General features: G+C 34.7%; 1 long non-coding RNA gene across 2 annotated transcripts in view; it reads left to right on the top strand.

Annotated features, from left to right (window-relative positions):
• Positions 1-2,411: 2,411 nt before the first annotated feature.
• LOC145663145 (uncharacterized) overlaps positions 2,412-21,839 on the top strand; it is a 50,248-nt gene continuing 30,820 nt past the window's right edge. For both annotated transcript variants that reach the window (XR_014127156.1, XR_014127155.1), the window contains exons 1-2: positions 2,412-2,532; positions 17,826-18,016. This is a non-coding gene — a long non-coding RNA (uncharacterized LOC145663145). The remainder of the gene's footprint in view (positions 2,533-17,825; positions 18,017-21,839) is intronic.

The raw sequence follows: 21,839 nt of genomic DNA on the forward strand, positions 1-21,839 counted from the left end.
ATGAAATGTGCAGTGCTCTCATAGAATTTATAGCCACGAAGCCCGAAGTGGAGGAGCTTGTTGTTTTCAGTGATAATTGTTCAGGCCAGAATAAGAACTGGACTATGATGGCTCTTTGGTTCCATCTTATTAGGGAGATACACTTCAAGCAAATAACTCATTACTTTCTAATATCAGGACACACCATTCTACCATCTGATAGAGACTTTGCTGTTATTGAGAACTTTCAGCGGAAACACCAGCAAATTTATAATCCTAGTATGTGGATGGACATAATTTCCAAAGCTAATAAAAAGAATCTTTTTCACGTAACACGAATGACTCAACAGAACATATTAAATGTTGAAGCATTATTACAAAATGTGACGAAGACAAAGAAAACGAAGTGTGGACGCCCAGTTGATTTCTCAGCAGCAGTTGCATTCAAATTTAATGCTGATTATCCTTGCAGCTTTTTCATCAAGCATGCAGTTAACGAAGAGTACAAAGAGGTGCAATTCCTCAGAGTTGGTCGACCACTTTGAATTTCATTGGGTAAACTGAGACTAAAATACAATGCGCCACTAAGAATAAATAAGAAGAAACTTGAAGATGTAACAAGTCTCTTACCATTCATTCCTCCCATCTACAGCACCTACTTCCAAATGCCTATGCCAAACGATGATGATGATGAGAGCAATGTGGAACTTATTTAGTATCTATAGGACAGGCAAAATTGAGTTTGTCTCTAATGTTATACAAACATGAAAAAAGTAAATTTAACTATAGTGTATTAAGAAAAAACATTGTGTAATTGTTTTGAATGTATATAGTTACTTCAATGTTCGGTTTTATTGTTACAAATCTGCACAAATAAATATTTTTCGTCCAGAAAAAAATGGTTTTGAAAATTTATTTCATGAAGCATGTCATAGTCTTGCCCCAAAACTTTCATTTCATGTGTTATCTCTAAGCAAGAAAGTGACAAGCCACAAATGTTAACATTTTCTGCCCCAAAATAGCGATTTCTACAAAAAATTATTAGTAAATCAGACTTTAACTTGCAGTAACGTATTCATGATATATGGATGCGTAAAGTAACAAATAGTGGCACATATAGAATCAATAACAAGAATTATGGAATTTTTTAAAACTTAAAAATCACTGTACTGTAAAATTTGTATATTGTGGCTTGTCCACTTGTTGCCCCAAGCCCTTCATATATATATATATATATGTTTGAAAACAACTTAGAGTAGCCATAATAATGTTTCTCACTCCGAAACAAATGGTAGTGAAAGGGTTAAACGAACGGAACGACAATGGAGTTCACATTTTTCATGTGCTCTAAATTATTAATCCTACCTTATACATTTTTCCTCCTCACTATAAAATTTACTGCACTCTGCATATTGTTCGTAAGAACTTTAATTTAACTTTATGGAAAATGTATTTAGGCCCTAAATGTCCTGTTACTAATTTAAACTGTTATATTTTTTAAATTTTAGGAAATTTAAAAGAATATGGAAATGGAAATAAATAGAAATAAAGAGAATTTTCAATTCTTTTTCCTAACTCTTTCTGTCTAACATGTGGGCATGAAAAGCGCCGGGTCCCTTGTTTCAGAGAAAGATGAATCTGGAATAGAGAATTTTTTCACATTACCATAAAAAGCAAAATTTAGTTCTTATAATCAGTGTTGTGTGATGTTTTTACAGTCTGAAAGTGAGGGGGTAAAACGAGTATCCTGCCCCCTCTGAAAATTTCAGGAGGGGCAACTGCCCCCCTTGCCCCCGGTTCCGGCGCCCCTGACTATGGAACCCTATCGTAAATCAGATTTACACAGGAACTAGTGTACGCTGTATATCCATGCTGAACAAGTGCAATGAATTCTATAAAGGAATTTGGAGTACAGAGACAGTTTTAAGTATCGTTTAAGCATAAATGACAATTTGTTAGAAGATAATACTTAAAAATAATTTCGTTTCTCTATTAGTGATCGAAAATTAGCAATACCACTTTTCACTTTCATACATAACTAAATACAGTATTATTATAAAGAGTTATGCAACCACACACAAGACATTTTGTCTTGAAAGAAAAGTTTTAAAAACAAGCTGAATCTAACTTTGTTCTTTAAAATATTCTTTTGTTACTTCCTTCATGACCAATTTACTAAGTTGTCCCTGTTCAGAAGTAAACAATCAAAAAAATACAATACATAAACAATTCGACTATAATTTCCATTCGAAAATACGAATGATTATTGAATACCAGTTAGTGAGTGTAGCCTTACTGTAGCAACCATAACGTTTATGTACGTATATTTAGTTATAGGGCAACAAGTATAATAGTCCGTACCTTATGATAACAAATCTTGTTGCCAGACTTGTTTAAACTTGTTTTATTTATGCTGTTAAAGATATAATAAGTAAGAAAGCCATAAGTGATTGAAGTATATTTTTAATTTCTGTGAAATGAATGATAAGTATTAAGGAAATACACAGTTTAAAAGGAATAAAAACAGTTTAATTTATTGAAATAATTATCGTGGTAAGTTTTGGTCAATACTAAAGTAATTTTAAACGAACTGAAACCGCAATATTTAATTGTGTATATGTGTTACACTGTTTATTAGAAATGTGATATGCTTTTATAAAGGTACCATTGTTCCTTTAAGGATTTCTTTAATGGTAATAGAGTGATATTGATAGTGAAAGTATATCTTTCAGTAGTTGTAGTAGTAGTAGTAGTAGTAGTAGTAGTAGTAGTAGTAGTAGTAGTAGTAGTAGTAGTAGTAGTAGTAGTAGTAGTAGTATTCATTACCTTATAATAAGTCTTGAAGAGACTTACAGTGTATTCCAAGCAAATATATAAAGAATAGAAATTCAGTGATCATGATTTTATTACAAATCTCATTTCACAACAAATAGCAAACTGAAATCGCTTTATGCATAGAGAAGAGCATAATTAATCAATATAAGCAAAGTAAGGCAAAGTTAAGCAAAGTAAAGTAAGGTAAAGTGCACTTTTCTATAGTCTCTATGATGAATCAATTACTCCAAATACTAAATACAACATTAATTAAAAATAAACTATTACAAATAAATACATTAAAGTAAGTCTTGAGGAGACCATCAATTGAGATGTATCTCTCAAAAAGACAAATCAATAAAGCAAAGGTATATGACTTACATTGCAAATATCGGCATAGTTCTCTTATACAGCAGAAAATAATTGTCCTGTATAACTGTTTGCTGATAGAGAAGCGTCCATGTATGAGTCCATTTAAAATCGGAGCTTCAGAGTGAATTTCTGTTTTTTTTTTTTTTTTTTTTTTTTTTTTTTTCATACGTAGGCCTATATATAATTTTGATTTTTTACAAACATCAGTTTCACTTTGACGAAATCTAAGAACTTGACTACGCTAAATTTGTTTTGTAGCGTGTTTACGTCCTTGGATTTTACGTTCACTCTTCTTAAAAAAATTTTGTTTTTTACCAGAGTTCATGTACAGGCATGCCCAAAATTATTGTCGCATATCTATAAATATGTTGTTGTAGGAATATAATTTGATAACGATTTCGCCCGGTATTTCTTATAATGTTAGTATGTGTATAATAGGCAAAGACATGTATGTGGCAAATTTCATGTCAAAAGAGCAGTAAATAAGAACAATATAACGCGAAAAAGAACTTTTCTTGTTCATTTACCAACATTTGGTTTACTCATTCTAATTTTTGTATTTATAATTCTTTTCCTATGAAATTTACCACAAAAATACATTTCCCGATTATACACATAGTATCAGCATTAAAAGTACCCTGCAAAATCACTGTCAAATTATATTTCCATTCTTTAAGATTTTTTTTTTTGATTTATGTACATTCATAGAAAAAAGTTTTTTTTAATATTTCAACAAATAAAATTGTGATTTTTTTTAAAAAAATTAAATAACACAGAAAATATGTATGTAGGAGAAAGAAGCCTGGTCGTTAATCTTCCTGTATGGTTAGGGCAATCATCTTCGGCGCGGGAGAACAGGGTTCGATTCCCGCTAGGAACTCGTGTGGTTCGGATCCACGTTGACCTGTAGGTAGGGGTGTTCGATAAGGCTGACGACCTATCGAACTTCGGGACTGAAAATTTATCGAGTTGTCATCGGTTACTCGAAACCTTTCGAGTATTTGAAATTATCGAAGTTTCGGGTATTATCGAAATTTCGAGTATTATCCAAATTTCGGGTATTATCGAAATTTCGAGTATTATCGAAGTTTCGGGTATTATCGAAATTTCGAGTATTATCGAAGTTTCGGGTATTATCGAAATTTCGAGTATTATCGAAGTTTCGGGTATTATCGGAATTTTGAGTATTATCGAAGTTTCGGTTATTATCGAAATTTCGAGTATTATCGAAGTTTCGGGTATTATCGACATTTCGAGTATTATCGAAGTTTCGGGTATTATCGAAATTTCGAGTATTATTGAAGTTTCGGATATTATCAAAAGTAGTGATGGACAGTTCGGTTCCTACACCTCTCCAATGATTCCTTCTTGCAGCCAAACTAGTCAAACAACATTTTTCATCTGATAAGTTATTGCAAAGTTGTATTTGTGAGGAGAAAGGAAACCGTGCAGAAAGGGATAGCTTTTTCGTCCCCTCCCCACACAGAAAGCGTTCATTTTTTTCCTGAATTTTATCTCTTGTTTGTTAGTTGCTAACAGCTAGTGTATTAGTGTTGCCAGAGATACGGTCTTAAGCGTACAAATAAGGTAATTTGCTCTTCATATGATATAGTATACACCCAACACCTCAACCATATTAATCACACACGGTGTTGCTAAAATGTTATAGCAAAATTTTATTTTTAAGCCAAATGTGTTATCTTCTGTCATGTTTGCTTTCTCTTAATGGCCACTAATTCACACATTGCCGCAATCAGATATAATGATGCTTTGGGCGCAAACTCCCCCTTTAACCTTTCAGTAAAATAAATGTTAGTCAAATCAGTGGTGATTTCAGGGGTTGTTCAGGAGGAATATTTCCCCACAAACATATCTCTGATCATGTTCACCGTGGTTTACCAGTATTTTTGCTACTTTCACCCTCCGTGTATTCAAAATCTCCCGGGGTAGGATTACCATAATTTCTGGATATTTTTAAGAATGATGTGTGTGTTTATTGAGAAGTTAAGAAAAGTCTAATCTTAACTTTCTAAAATGCTTATGCTCATTTTCTATACTTAAAATATATTTTTTATATTATTGTCTTAATTATTTTCCTGAGTAAAGTATTCTTGCGAAGAACACCTTATCGTTATTGATTTTTTCATAAATATCAGCACAAGACAGAATTGCAAGCCAAGCACTTCACCAAACACAGCAAAATTTCCCAGTCTTCCATTTTCCCTAAAATTTCGGGCATTAGTTAATCCCAGACAATTTTCCGGATCGGGCTTGAATCTAGAACGTATGATAAGACTACGCGGGGGAAACCTTGAAATCATCACTAAGTTTAATGAAGGTGAAAAACGGAAATAAATCTATTTCCACGACAGTGAATATACAGTGTAGCATATGTTCTATACAGTTGGTTTGTACATTATAATGAATCCACACACTAGCGGATCCAGAAGCGTCGTTTGGTGGAGGCAAATTGTTTCCTGGACGAATAATGTAGGTTTTAAAAACGTAAGAGTTTTGCATCAATTTAGAATAACGTGGTGCATTATTTTATATAGAGTGTTTCAAAACAACACCGCCAACGTTTGGGTTGCCACATTACCTAATTTTAGCGGATACCACCAGATTTTCAGGTCTTATATTCGTCCCCCGCTTAATCATCTCTTAATCACGAAAAACCACCCGCTTTTTTGGATTGGAGAAAAATCTAAGACAACTTTGTTGATAAAGTGTTGTTATATTGAACGTAAACCGCTACATTTCTGTGTCAATCTCAATCGCGAATGGACAGATGACAGAAACAAGATGAACGCAAAAACTGTCAAATTATTACTACGGGTTTTGTACAATATGAAAGACGTATCATGCGTAGAATTTTATGATAAGATTTTATGCCATCGAGATTTTTTAAAGGAAGTTAAAGGGAATGAAAAATGTAAAAAAAATTGGCATAATCATACACATTTTGGTTCAACCCATGAATACTAATGTATGATCTCATGGGTACGTATTTCTTTGATAACATTCTGTCCAGTTCAAATGAACACGTCTATGTTGTTACGTGCCGTTTTATCCAGTGCAAAGCAGAATTGAAGCCCATTTTATCCAGTGTAAACCTGAGCGTCAAGGGGAGGGGGCTATAGCCCCTTAGCCCCCCCTGGATCCGCCCTTGTGTTCAACTAGTCTTTATATATTCAGAAATGATTGCAAATTGTACCTAAAGATCGTTAGCATATTGTTTAGATTAGATTCATTATTAGTATTTTTTGTTTTAAAATGTTTATACTGTATTTCATATATTGTGAAACTGTGGTATTTTCGTATGTTAGTATGACTTCAAGTAGAAATCTTTGAAAATGATAAGAAATTTTATAAGAGATGGACCAAGACTCTTAAGTATGTTTTAGCTTTTTTACGATAAAAGTTTAGAAATTATTTTGTATTCCTTAGAGAGAAAACCGTATGAACAACATCTACCATATATCGCTTGCTTTTGTTTTGTTTTGTTTTGTTTTGTTTTTTTGTTTTTTGGAAAACTTGTCTTACAGAATCCTTATTAGAGATATTTTACTGTAATACTTATTTAATACTTACTTTACAATTCGAGACTCACATTTGTTGAACTTAATAAAACATTAAAGGCAAAAACTAAATTTTCTTTACTTTAGTTTTGTTAGAAAAGTACATTGGAAGTGTCGAAATCACTAAAAAAAGAAAAAAAAGTCAGAAGGATCGTCAGTATTTCTAATACACAAATTCACATCAGTACTTACGGTTTAGAATCCCCCGCTTTTCTAATTTCAAAATATGGCAACCCTATCCTGAGACCAAGATAAAACAAAAAGTATAGACCAACCTGGGTGCACAAATGCTTCCTTTTGGAGTTATAGGATGCCAAAAACATGAATAAATGAACTTTATAGGTCCATAGCTCCAATACTATAGGATCTACCGTAGTCCGGTCAAGATTTTATTTAGGAATTAGTATGTGCCCTATCCAAATATCCAAGTTTCAGAATGATCCGAATATCCCACATGACCTTTTCGTTGACATTTTCACTACAGTAACTTAAACACACTTTCCAGCACCGTTTCAGCTTGAATTAGCAGTATAACCTTGTTTCCCATAGAAAAATCTGATTACAACCGAAGTGCAATGTAATCGCAATCGATTTCAAAGACATTGGCTTCTTGTTTCGGAAAAGAAAGAAACAGTGGTGAGTAGTCTATTGTGTGCAGGACACGACAGGAGAGATAGGGTCTAATATTTCTTTCAACAACTGCAAAGCAAGTAACTGCACGACCATCTTTCTTTGAAAGGCTGTTTGCAACAATATACGAAGCAGCTAAAAGAACTCTTGAGGAAATAATGTTTTCTATTTTTCCTTAAGAAGTGATCGGAAGTTATTTTAATTTGATATGGAAATTGAATCAGAGCCATTGAAATGTAAGTCAGAGGATGTGTGTTTTTTCCCCTTTCCCCTTCATCCCTTTTGTCCCTCCCTGGTTCGATCCCCGACCAAGTAAGTTTGTGGTGGACAACATCGTGTCCGTGGGTTTTCTTGGCGTACTCCCGTTTCCTTCCACATTCCCATTCCACCAATTATTCCATCATCATTCACTTGCCTTAATCATACTTCTCTCTTAGCTTAACAGACATAAGAGTAGGTCATTAAACTGGAAGATTTCACTTCATTTCATTTTCCTTTAGTCTTCGTTCTGTCATATGTAAAGTTCTCCCTTGTGCATAGCACCATGCCATGAGGGCATGTAGAGAGTGTGCCCTCAGTCGTAGATGAATGTGGTGTTGTCGGCACCACGCATCAACCGCATCCCCCCTCCCAGGTACGCATTGAATCTGAGGTTGGTAATGCCCAGAGCCGCACGGCATCTTATGCACAAAATCAAATATCGTAAAGTAACCAAAAGCAACAGATACCTGACATATGCATTTAGACCAATCCTCTTTAGAATCGGACAATTCATTCGAAAGTTATCGTAGCTTTCACACGCCTACGCCCAAAGTAAGAACAAATACTTCAATTCGGGAAAAAATCCCCTTGTAGTATGGCAACCAAAACAATAGGTGTCTGGTGAAAGCAAACGAGAGCATTTTAAAATGAGTTCCATCAAAATCGGACAATCCGTTCGAAAGTTATCGTCGGATGCCACATACAAACAGACAGACAGGACGGCTTCGCACCCAAAATTCTAAAGGTTTGTTTCACGACAATCTCAAATACTCGAAGGCATTCGAGCGCCGGAAAGTAAATTTTCGAAACGGAAGTTTGATAAGTCTTCAGTCTTATCAAATTTCCTTACTTCTACCTATATCAGTAGCTGTCTCTATACAGAACTTTAAATTAAACCTTCGAAATCATATGTAAAATTATTTTTCTGCCTGCTCCGTTATTGGCGCAGTCGGCAAAGTGACTATTAGTAGACTAATGGTGTCTTGGATTCCAATTCCATTCAGGTGACGCATGTTTTCTCTTCCTCTTTCTCTCTTCTGACAGACTGCTTAAACCTTATACAGATCTGTGGGGAAAAAAAACTTTTTCTTCACTTCATTGCTAAGGGAAGAAGTTTTAATATGAACACCCTGCATATATGTAATACATATTATATACAACTATGATAACCTCGAATGCATTGTTTCTTCCGAACACTCCGATAACCCCGAACTTTCCAAAATATTCAAGCGACTCAACAAATGCGATCATATTGATATATTTCTGTATTTGCTGCTTTCAAACAATTCGAGACTCTCGAAGAGTTCGAGTGTCTCGAAGTTGTCTAATGTTTTTTATATTTCGAGTGCCTCGAACACTTCGAGAGTCCCGAACATTTCGGGAGTCTCGAACATTTCGGGAGTCCCGAACATTTCGAGAGTCTCGAACATTTCGGGAGTCTCGATCATTTCGAGAGTCTCGATCATTTCGAGAGTCTCGAACATTTCGGGAGTCTCGAAAGTTCGATAATTCGATAAAATTAAAATTCTTTATCGATGAAACGGTTTTGAAATTTTATCGAATTGTTATCGATTACTCGATTATCGGAACAGCCCTACCTGTAGGTTCACGTCTCGCTTGAAATTAAAACAAAGACTTGAATTCTATCAATCAGTGATCATGGATATGCCAGAAAATTCAACTTAAGTCTTCCATTTGGCGCCAGTTACTCAACCACCCTAAACAATCTATGTAATGGGAAATAATCTAAAAATCATACAAAAGGAAAAGAGATCAGAGACAGGAGAACAGCTATTACAATATTACTGCAGATCATTATTCTATGTAGTAGGCCTATATTACATACAGTTCGTTCAGTTTGATTCCACATACAAAAACAAAATTGCATTTTACTTTGTACCCTTAATTTGCTGTATTATTCCTCATGCAAGTTTAGATTAAGTAGGAAAGAGCAGATAAGTTTCCTGCGCGCTCCACGGATCTATGGATGACGTCATACCGGGACAGCCTATGACTGTGCAGCATGGATAAGAGGCAGCCTATCTCCTACTAATCATGTGCTGCCAGTAAATTACATTTCCCATTTGATAAAAAAATAATGTATGCCATATTTTTTATTTTTTGTATACAGAGTGTTTCGAAACAACACCAACAACTTTTGGGAGGTAATTCCTGACACCAAAATAAGACAAAAAGTATAGACCAACTTGGGTGCACAAATACTTCCTTTCGGAGTTATAGGCCTAGGCTGCCGAACATAATGGCAGCCTACCCTTCTCTGGACAACGTTCTGAACATAATAGCCATACTGAAATGGCTATTGGCCCCGCAGTGGCTCACTGGTAAAGTGCTCATCTCTGATGCATGGGGGTCCTCGGTTTGATCCCAGTTCCCGCCAAGTGAGCTTTGTGGTGGACAAATACCGTATGTGTGGGTTTTCTCGGGGTTCTCCCGTTTCCTCCCACTTTCTTCATTCCGCCATTACGTTCATTTCTCATCATCATCGTCTCCTTTAGCCTTGTCAGCATAATCGTCGGACGTAAAACTTAAAAGATTTCATTTCATTTTTCAAATGGCTAGATCCTAAGAAATCAATAAGAAGATAGACAAATTCATTTCTGACAAAAAGAATGAAATTCGTTTCCTCATTGTGTAATTACATCTCCACATATATTTATAAGTAAAATGCATTATGTAAAAAAAAAAAAAAAAAAAAAAAAAAAAAAAAAAAAAAAAAAAACAATAAAAAGTGAGCTCTTTACATCTTATAAAATTTGTATAAACACGGAAAAGAAACGAAAGGTAGATAGTGAGTACAAAACATTTAAAGAGCAATAGAGACATCAATATTTCGTGATTGTGTCAAGTAATAAGATTAAGACAATGTGTGTAATTTGCAATGAAACAATATCAATTCTCAAATAATACAACATAAGACGTCATTATGAGACTAAACATTCTAAAAATTACTCCAAATTTACAGGAGGCTTACGGTTAAAAAAAAAAAAAAAAAAAAAAACATTGAAAAGCGGGTTGAAATCTCAGCAATTGTTGTTTAAGAAAGTAAATCCTGAATAAGATGTAGCAATTCGGCTAGTTTCTGCTAGGCTGATTCAAGAGCGAAATATGGGAAACCATTCACTGACGGCGAATGAATCAACGATTGCATGATTGCAGTAGCAGAATAAATGTAACCAGAAAAAGCTAATTTCTTTTAAACATCAGTTTGTCAGTAAACACTGTGGTTCGAAAATTAGATAATATTGTAGAATATTTCACCCCCAGCAGAAAGGTGCTAAGCGCCAGATGCGCTCAATGATATTCAATTCAATGAGTTTATTGAAGAGACTGGAGAAAATAACTTACCACATTACGCTGCAATACGCTTGTTTAGCTGCGGAAAAGTCCTAACCCGATTTTTTTTCCACTTCCAGTTTCAATATTAATTACCATAGGGTAAAAACGGCATTGACTAGCGAGAAGCAGTTTTCCCTAATCAATTAAGCGTCCTAAGAATATACTCCATTTCAATTCTAATATCCTAATCCTAACTATATATAAAACTACATAAACTGACATAAAATAAATGAGTACTTGCAGTTGACGTGGAAAGTTGAATTTTGGCAGGATTGTAGCTTTCCGGGACTATCCCACAGGAAATATTTTTAATTTTTAGAGGGTCTAAAGGGGTATGAAGAAATTCCCCGTGTTACTTAATTGGACCTTTTTTTTTTTTTTTTTTTTTTTTGGAGGGGGCTTATAATCTCATGTTTTAGGTACTTGGAATTGGAATATATTGGTAAACTTGAAATTCGCTATGCTTGTACGTTTTCGTTAGCGTTATCTAAGTAAATCACAAAAAATAAAAATTTCCAACTTTAGAGTGGTTTTATCAGGAACAGAAAAATCTTCCCCATTTTATTTACATTGAATATGGGACACCTTTTGCACTCCAAAATTATTGGGCACTTCCTGTAGGGCTACAATGATTAAACTTGATATGATTACAGCTTTTCGGGACTAACCGACAGAAAAATTGCCAAAAGTGAATATTTTTAATTTTTTAGGGAATCTAAAGAGGCGATCAAGGAATTCCCCATGTTGCTTAAATTGACATTTTTTTTTACCTTTAATCTCATATTTTAGGTACTTGGAAATGGAACAAAACTTGAAATACGGTTTGATTGTACGTTTTCTTTACCGCTACCTAAGTAAATCACAAAAAAAAATCCAACTGTAGAGTGGTTTTATGGGGAACTGAAAAATCTTTCCCATGTTATTTATATGGTACATCTTCTACACCCCAAAATGTTTAGGCACTTCCGGTAGGATTACAGTGATGACATTTGGCATGATTGTAGCCTTCCGATACTAATCCACAGAAAAATTGCCAAAAGTGAATATTTTTTTAGATATATGGTGTCTAATGGAGGATGAAGAAATTCCTATGTTATTTAAATGGGAGTTTTCTTGCGATACAAAATCTTATCTTTTAGGTACTTGAAATAGAAAAATAAATTTGGTAGAATTGTGGGCTTAAGAAGTGCGAGTCCGTAGGGTGAGTGAACTCGGAGGGGGGGGGGGATAGGGCGAAGCCCTCAGCTAGTCAAGTTCAGGAAATAGGCTATTAAGAGCAAATGCACGAAATTCACTGTTGATGCAAAGGCTGATACATAAACAATGCGAGACCGTAGGCCGAGCAATCACGGCCTACTAACAGCGAAAGTTGCAGAAATCTACTACCACTTCCAGTTACAATATAAATGAGAAAATATCACGACCAGTGGCGTATTTACGATTTTGTTTCGGGGAGGGCTTTGCTAACTTTCGGGGGGGGGCTTTGCCTGAAAATGTGAAAATTCAGCAAGGTATTTCATATACTTTACTATAGTAATTAAGATTTCGGGGGGGCTTAAGCCCGGAAGTTCCCCCCTAAATACGCCACTGATCACGACATACAAACCAAACTTCTTCGTGTGCTGTACAAGTGACATTGCCGTTTGTTTATGTATGCTGGACATAAATCAATAATATGTTTCAAGAAAATAAGAACTACCAATTATTATAGCCAACTGGTGACATTCTGTTTAATGCCATGATTTTAAGATATATTTTTGTGTGTTGATTCTCTTGAAAAGTCCTCTGTGCATTTACACTTATCTATATCATTGTGTTCACCTAAATAAGATGTATAGATTTATATGTCGCATGTTTGCACACTTCTTCCTTTTCTTCTATTGATATTGTAGAGTTCTATGATTTGACAATTTTTATGCAAAGTCACTTTTGAATGGAAAATTACACAGATACCGTTATAATTATTCATTGGATAGCACTATAATTATATAATATTGACATTCTTTTAATTAGGTTATCTTTTTCTCAGACAGAAATTCAATTCTTGATAAAGAACAAAAATTTTCTATTTTCTTTGAAAAAATATAATTTTATCATGAAGTTCAATGTTAGAAGGTCAAAGGCGATGGTTATTTGTTATCATGACTTTTGTTTTACTTCTACCACACGACGATAAAGATACGCTGTTACTAACATGATAAGATATATATATTGATTACGTGCATATCTTTACTTTATCATTACAAACTTAATGCACAATCTAGTTCAAGAATGCAGTTCCCCTTACATAATGATTCCTTTATTTAAAATTTCCTGAATGAAGGGAGTGATTGGTGTAATGCTTAGTGTCTTAAATTAAACCCCTTCAAATATTCGGAAGCAGGTTTGAGAGTAAAAGAATTTAGTTTGAAAACAGATGAACAAATAGCTAGAATTTGATGCTAAAATAATTGAGACGCGTAATCAGTGGCGTATTTAGGGGGGTGGCTTTCGGACTTAAGCTCCCCCCGAAATCTTACTTAGTATAGTAAAGTAAATGAAATATCTTGCAGAATTTTCACATTTCCAGGCAAAGTCCCCCGAAAGTTAGCAAAGCCCCTCCCGAAACAAAATCGTAAATACGCCACTGTGCGTAATGATAAGATTTTCTATAGTTTGTCAATGAAACTAAAGGTTGAACATTTTGCACGATCTATATTATCACTTTTACATTAAGAGAATGCACGCAATTGGCTACAAGCTCGAAATGCACACGTGTTTGTCAGAAGATGCGCATACAATTTACGTAAGAAAATTCATATAAAGACCGAGGAAAGACACATAGACCCTATACACGTATTGAAAAATTAGGATCATCATAATTATCGTCATAGGTATTCTGCCATTACTGGGAGGTCATTTGTCACAACTCAGAAGCTTCCATGCTCCACAGTCTTCCGCTAACCTCATTGTCTTCACGTAAGGTCTTCCCGTTTTGATGTCCATCAATTGTAGTCTTCTTCGCCCTCTCCTTCTCTTTCCTGCCACCATAGTCTCTAGCATGTCCCTTATGATACAGTTCCCTCTTAGCCAATGTCCCAACCAATTTCTCTTCCTCTTCTTAATAATATCTAAAATTGTTATTTTATCTCCGAACATTTCTAACACCATCTCATTCGACTTTTCGCTCGACCCAGCTAATTCTCTCCATTCTTCTCCACACCCACATTTCGAAAGCTTCATTTCGTTTCTCATCATTTTTGCGTAATGTCGATGTTTCTGTCCCATACGGTACAATACTTCATACAAAGCATTTTACGAGTCTTTTTCTCAACTTTTTATTCAATGTCCCACAAAATAGTATATTCTTCCTCCTAAAGGTTTCTTTCGCCATTCCTATCCTTGCTTTTATTTCACATTCACACTTCATATCATTACTAATAATACAGTAAAACCTCTGAATAACGGACACCAATGGGACATGAATTTTTGTCCGTTATTGAGAGGTGTCCGTTACAGAGAGGTTACAGAAATTTAATTTCTCACAACGGTAATTGTATGTAGTGATTGTATACAGTAAATACATATGTATGAGCGTAAATACGTAAAATTGAATATGAAAATACTATTTAGTACGTATTTGAAATACTGGGAGGGATGGAGGAGAAATTCATTTCTGTTAAATAATATTATTACACAGAGATGTGTTGATATATTCATACACTGCAAAAGCTAATCTGTGTATGATAATTTCTTTACGCACATGTCATCACCCTGTAAAAAATCCATTAATTTACTTGTTATTTATGAAATTACCGGGAAAAAATGGAAGGCCCAGAGGAAAAAGAACTAAATTTGTTAGGGAAGGGAAGATCTTTCGCATAGAATTCTTGACCATCCAACTGTCCCTGCATGAGTTTATTGAAGGTTTTCTAGGATTTTCAGAGTAGTTTATTGCTGGCAGAAAAAAAAAAAAATCAAGTTCAGCTTGAAGCTGCTCTGTTTGATGGTTCACCATGTCTAGACTCATGATATATACACTTGTGGGAAAAAAAAAAAATCCTGTCTACTGTAATATATAGCAGAACCGAGAATAATTCCTGTCCATTATGAAGAGGTTATTGAAATGTTTGGGGGAGAAAAGGACTGTCCGTGTCCGTATCTAAGAGTGTCCGTAAAAGGGAGGGTTTTGTTCCCTAAGAGAACATATATTTTTCCCGGGACAAAAAAATCTGTCCGTATTATGGAGGTGTCCGTTAAGGGAGGTTTCACTGTACTACTCACAAGTAAGGGACCATATGGTTGTCGCGCAAATCAGATGCAGACATACGCCATCTGATTGAGCAGGAAAAGACATGGAGAACACAGAAATTTAAGGTGCTAAGGGCCACAGGGAGCGGAGCGAGGAAGGAGGAAACATTGAATGTCGGCAAAATTGAAGAAAGTCAGGAATGACGGGAAAAGTTAATTTCTTGCAAACAAGGAAAGAAAGTCAACCAAAAGAAAGAAACTAAACATAACAAGGGCATCAAGGACGAAGAAAGATCATAATTAGAGTTGCCATCCGGACCGCAGTGTTGCCAGCTCTGCATAACATTGATATGGAAGATATAGCACAGTATAGCAATTCATGCACAAGGAAAAATATTAGTAACACAAAAGACAATTGAAAAGACTCTGTACACGTGCGTAAAAAGGTTTAACGATAGTCGTGAGTGAATAATGTACATAAGATAGGACAAATATAGACATGAAAGTGAAGGGTGTACACATGATAACACAAACGAAAGTGTTTGGGAGCATCGTTCCATGATGATGATGATGATGATCGTTCATCACAGATACATTAGTATTCTCCAGTATTAATGTGGCAACGTGAGAACTTTCTCCGCCTTCAGTCATTTGTTCATTACCAGTTTTTTTCTAGGCGATTCCAAAAGATGATACGCTTTTGCGTTTTTCAAATGTGCCTACTCCAATGAACATCCTGGACAGTTTGAAACACCTTCCGTATATTGCTTTGAAAAAGGACTCACAGAGGAATGCTGCAGAGACGCGTGTGACCAGCTTGCTTTTATCCGCTGAGCTCACTGCGAGAAATGTTTGTGTGTTGACCACGCATTCATTCGTGATCTTCACGTCAACTGCAATTAAACTACAAATGGTGCGTACTGTTCTCTATTTCCCTCCATTTGTATTCACGCGGGTGTAATATTCACTCACGACTACGTTAAACCTTTTTACGCACGTGTACAGAGTCTTTTCAATTGTCTTTTGTGTTACTAATATTTTTCCTTGTGCATGAATTGCTATACTGTGCTATATCTTCCATATCAATGTTATGCAGAGCTGGCAACACTTACACCCTATGGCCCTTAGCACCTTAAATTTCTGTGTTCTCCATATCTTTTCATGCTCAATCAGATGGCGTATGTCTGCATCTGATTTGCGCGACAACCATGTGGTCCCTTACTTGTCAGGTATTGAAAACTAATCACCTGTTCTATTTTCTCCTCTCCTACTTCTATATTGGACACCAATCCCCTCGTTCCAATCACCATGGCTATTGTCTTTCTATCATTTATTTTCACCTCATATTCTTCACAGTCATTCTTCAAATTTTCTAACATCTTATTCATTTTCTTTCCAGATTTCGCAATAAGCGCCATATCATCTGAAAACCGTATACACCTAATCATTCTACCTTCTATTAAAATGCCGTCTTTATTTTGTAGGCTTTTTCACTGTCTCTTCTAGGTAGATATTAAATAATGTAGGCGAGAGACAGCATCCTTCTCGAACTCCCCTTCCAATTGCACTCTTCTCCCTTATTCTAACATTTACTTATTGGTTCATATATGTTTCTTATGAATCTTCGTTTTTTCCATTCTAATCCAACTTTCTTCAGAACTTCCAACACCGATTCCCAATCCACGCGGTCAAAAGCCTTTTCTAGATCAATAAAGAAAAGAAGACATTATATCTAAATGATTTGCATGTGTGTAATATGTAAATTGTAATAATAAGATCATGTGTATGTAGCTTTTGCATGTCATAGATAGAAATTTATAGACAGGCTCAGAAGTGGAAGTTTTTGGCTATTACGATCTGATTTGTACTGATTTGCTTTTCTGGCGCATTTTAATCCACATAATCCGAAAATCAATGTTACCACTCGAAAAATATGGGGAAAGTGCCCGCCATCTTGAATTCAAAATGGCGGACATTTAAAAAATTTCTAAATGCCCAAAGGTAGTCTATATGGGTATCAAATTAAGGAATTTGTATTGGAGAACATAAGTATGTACATTAGAGTTCTCCAAAACCTCCTATGTGGCCGCCATTTTGAATCAAAGATGGCGGATTTGTAAAAAATCAACAATATTCAGAAAGTATTATGAAGATCGACAATATAATTGTCAAATTAATCTAAGTTTCACAGATAAACACATATTTGTCCATTAAAATACTCTAGACTCTTTCACGTGTCTGCCATTTTGAATTTAAAATGATGAAAACCTAAGGAGTGAATGTAATTACAAAAATAAATAGCTTTATGAAGGTATTATGTACTCGCCTTATTATCCAACTTGATTCATTTGTATGACTTTGATTTTTAATAACTTTATAATGTCCCTGGGAAATTCATGTATTTTATTTTGTCACAAATTTCTCCCGGAAACAAAATGATTACAGCAATTACTTCAAAAATATTTTGAGATTATTTAATAGCGAAATGAGTAAATAAGAACAACATACGAACTTTATTTATACTTTTTTCCTATAAATGTTATTGTTTATTTTTGTTATAGGAGAATATTTTTTTACTATTTTTCTTTATTTCTTTCTTTTCAGATATTGAAAGTTAGATTTAATCATGCAAGATTCTGCTGTAGCTCAGTTACAAAGTGATGAGATGTGCCTATTATGTCAAATTCCTCTTGGTGAGAACAAGGGAAATAGAAACACAGTTCATGACGCTTCTCTACGAGGTTGGAAAACTCTACACGAATATGCTGAAGAATGGTCTACACTTCCGATTCCAGGTGATGAGTTTCCTTGCATGCTTTTACTAAAGTTAGAAATAGAATACACACGAAAGAACCATTTTGAAAATTCCATAGGACATGTAGACAAAATTAGAGAGAAAGAAGTCAAAATACCCTCCAGAAACAAAGAGTCATTCTCAAGAACAAGAAGCCTCAAGTTTGTGTAAAAAGGGTTCTAGCAGTGGCGAAGCGTACTATGAGGCTCTAAGGCCGGGCCTACCCTGTTTTCTATCGTATATTTTCTTCATCTTTGGTTTCTTATAATATAAAGTCAATACTTCAACATTTCGGTTTTTTCGGTAACAAAATAGTAGGTTGGAAACACTCGAAGTCCCTTCCGTCTGAGCCTTACCATCTCGCTAGACATGTACGGGCTTTGCTGCTCAGGGAGAGACGCTATTATCGCTGGGGATTGCACGCATGGTTGGGAAGGTGCGAAGGCTCGCCTCTGGGAGTTTAGTTTTAGCGTTGAAGGCATCTTTCAATTCTAATATGTTATAAAATGATTTCCTTAACACAGAGTAAGAAGTTTCACTGTAGAATTATGTATTTCTACTGGTGATAACTTGTTTAATTTAAGTATATACTCTCAGGAGTTATTCAGAGTAGCTGTTTTCCCCCCTACATGGGTCTGTTCTATAATAGCTTGTAGAATATAAGTCTGATACATTAAAAATATGTATACATTTACCAGACAGGATAAAATAATTATATTTGTGTGTAATTTTATATTGAGTTTTCCATTTTGATAGAATCAGTGGGGTATTTACAATTTTATTTCGGGAAGTTTGCTTGTTTCGAGAGGGGCTTTGCTAACTTTATTCCTGGAAATGTGAAAATTCTGTAATATATATAAAACAATAAAAAGTTGCGAAAAATTTCGGTGAGTGCTTAAACCCAGAAGCAAAGCCCTTAAATATGCCAGTCCATAGAGTACAATATTAAATATCTTGCGTTGATTCAAATGAAGTTCCTTCTTCGCTTTAACATTTCTAGTGAAGTCATTATCACGTGATGCATTAATTAGATACAGTATTGTACTTACTTTAAAGTGAGATATGCAAGTAACAAATCACTTATCCAAGAAATTTGACAGCTAACTGTAAGAAAATACTATATTTTTCTCTCAATCCATTTTCAACTATGCATGAAATGAAAACAGCAAGTGAGGAGAAAATTCCCCTCATCGCCCCCCCCCCCCCTGCAAATCCTAGACAGAAGAAAATATGAACTTCACTTCAAAACATTTGTAGTGAAGCAATTCATGAAGCATTTTTAATAATACTTCATAGTAAGCTAATAACTTTGAAACTTTCTCTATAGTACCACTACGGAGAATGAAAATCACATACATATCCCAACAGACGCCTGCACTTCTGAAGATACCCTGTTTATTTCTTTTCTAATTTATCTAACACTCTGGTCTTCGTCAATTAAAATTGTAAACATTATCTGTAAGCTAATGTTCTGAAGCAAAGTCACTATTACCCACAGCCAGGTATATGAAACTTTTAATCTATATGGAGACCATTTCTGCTGACCAATCGAGACAACAATGGACATCGGTGAAAGGTTTTTAAACTTTTCCGTATAAAAGATAATGTGTTTCTCCAGAGCAAAGTTCTCATTTCATCTACATCACATCTAAAACAAGAGTAACAATAGGATTAAATAGCATTATTTTATTTCTGTGGCGATGAAGCTCCTGGGTACATTAAAACAAAGTTAGCTGGTGAGATTAAATGCGTGTGGATCAATTTTGGGCCTGTTTTGGGGCCGATGTTGAAAAAGAAATTTTAAAAAAACTGATGATAAATCATACTTGTCAAGAATACTACTTACTCTTAAATTAGTACCTGATATAAACAAACGTGCGTGATCAATAATTTGAATACCGTAATTGATTAGTTATTACTGTTGTGCACAAGAGAAAAAAATATTCATTGGTATTTATTTATTTACATTTTCAACGAACTTAAAAACTTCGTTACTGAATTCTTTATGCTTATATATATATATATATATATATATATATATATATATATATATATATATATCAAATTCTGTTTCATTTGTCCTATTACTCAGGCACGTAGCCAAGGGGGGTCCGGACCCCCTCCCCTTCGAGACCAGAAATTTAAAAAATTAGGGGAGGATGAAGCAAAATGAAATGAGAAAATTATCAGCGTTAAAAATAAACCAGAGGAAGCTTTTGGTTACTCTTTCTTATGAGGAGATTTGTATTACTTGCAATACATGGTTGCGAGGTGAGCGATATATCCTGGAAGAGTCAACGAATTTGAAATTTCTAGAAAAGTTGCGGAATTCTCAGAATTTTTGCTACTAGTCAGGGAGATTTCAAGCTTCCGAAAGCATAGTGCCGTTGGGTAACAGTAGACATTTTTTATCATAATTTTTCGTCATCGCATCCTTGCAATATCAAACATCTTATTTCAGAAACAATTTTCTACTGCTCCTTTAACCTGTCATTTGAAACAGACAGTAGTTGACGGAATAATAAAAACAAAAATATATGTGGAAAGAAAGTTCTGTTAACATTTGATTCAACAGAGTAAGGAACGCAGATATTGCAAAATATTTTACAAGACATTATTGAGTATGTACTTTTCCTATTAGTGAATATGTACTTTTTATTATAGTTGAGGTCATAATGAAAGGAAAATTGTTATATTTGAATAAACAGAGGAAGGATGTAAATATTGTATAATCTTTTTCAATACGTTTTTTTTTTTTAATTTTAGTCGAGATTTCTTCATAGTTTATTAAAATACTTACCAACATATCCTCACAAACCAATATATATTGATAGTAAAGTAGTTTAGATGGATCGAGCTCCTGGGCCTTCAGAATTTCATGTCACGCTCCCCCCCCCTTCCCGCGTTACGAAATCCTAGCTAAACGAACCAATATATGTTCCAGTAAAATTGTTTAGAATGATCGAGCCCCTGATGTGATGACCACAGTATTTCATGTCACGGACCCCCCCTTCACGAAATCCTGGCTACGTGCGTGTGTTACTTGTTAATTTTTCAATTTTGAGCCATCCATTCGCTAGAACATCAAAAACTATTTGGAAGACGTGATAGAATTTTGCTCGTCACTCTTACCGTTCCCGAGAGATTGGCCAAAAAAAAAAGTTCCGATCTCAGGAGATTTAAGGAGCCATATGTCGGGAACCGTAAGTCATAGGGAGATCATGTTGGTGTTGATAAAAACCTAAGAAAATGGTGTACATTTTGGTACCAAATAGTAACTGGTGGCCACTGGTCAAATAGTAATCAGTAGCCACTGACCAACTGGCCATCGTTCCCCAGATATTGGCCCGAAAACAGCCAAAGAGAGATGATATTTTGCGCATTTTTCAATTTTGAACATGTGTCTCCGTAAAACAACATATCATAGAACGTTTCAACAAAACTCTTAATCAAAATATGTGGAAAAAATTGAGTACTCTAGGAGATTATAAATCGATAGATATAGGCCTATTACAAGAATTGTTTAATAAGTATAATAATAAAGTACTATAAAATCTGTGGAAGTTAATAAGAAAAATTAATTCTTTTTAAGTTCGTTCTGCTAGTGCTCTTGGAGCATTCTCAATTAATTTATTATTATTATTATTATTATTATTATTATTATTATTATTATTATTATTATTATTATTATTATTATTATTATTATTATTTAGTTTAATACAGGAATAAGTTCTCATTGGGTATATAGGCTATATATATAGGGATGTATATGGGCAGTGAATCTTTCGAGGGCAATATAAATAAGGTTAGTTTCATATGATTAT

This window comes from Thermobia domestica, chromosome 10 (genome assembly GCF_964235325.1).
Source record: "Thermobia domestica chromosome 10, izTheDome1.hap1.1, whole genome shotgun sequence".
NCBI lineage: Eukaryota > Metazoa > Arthropoda > Insecta > Zygentoma > Lepismatidae > Thermobia > Thermobia domestica.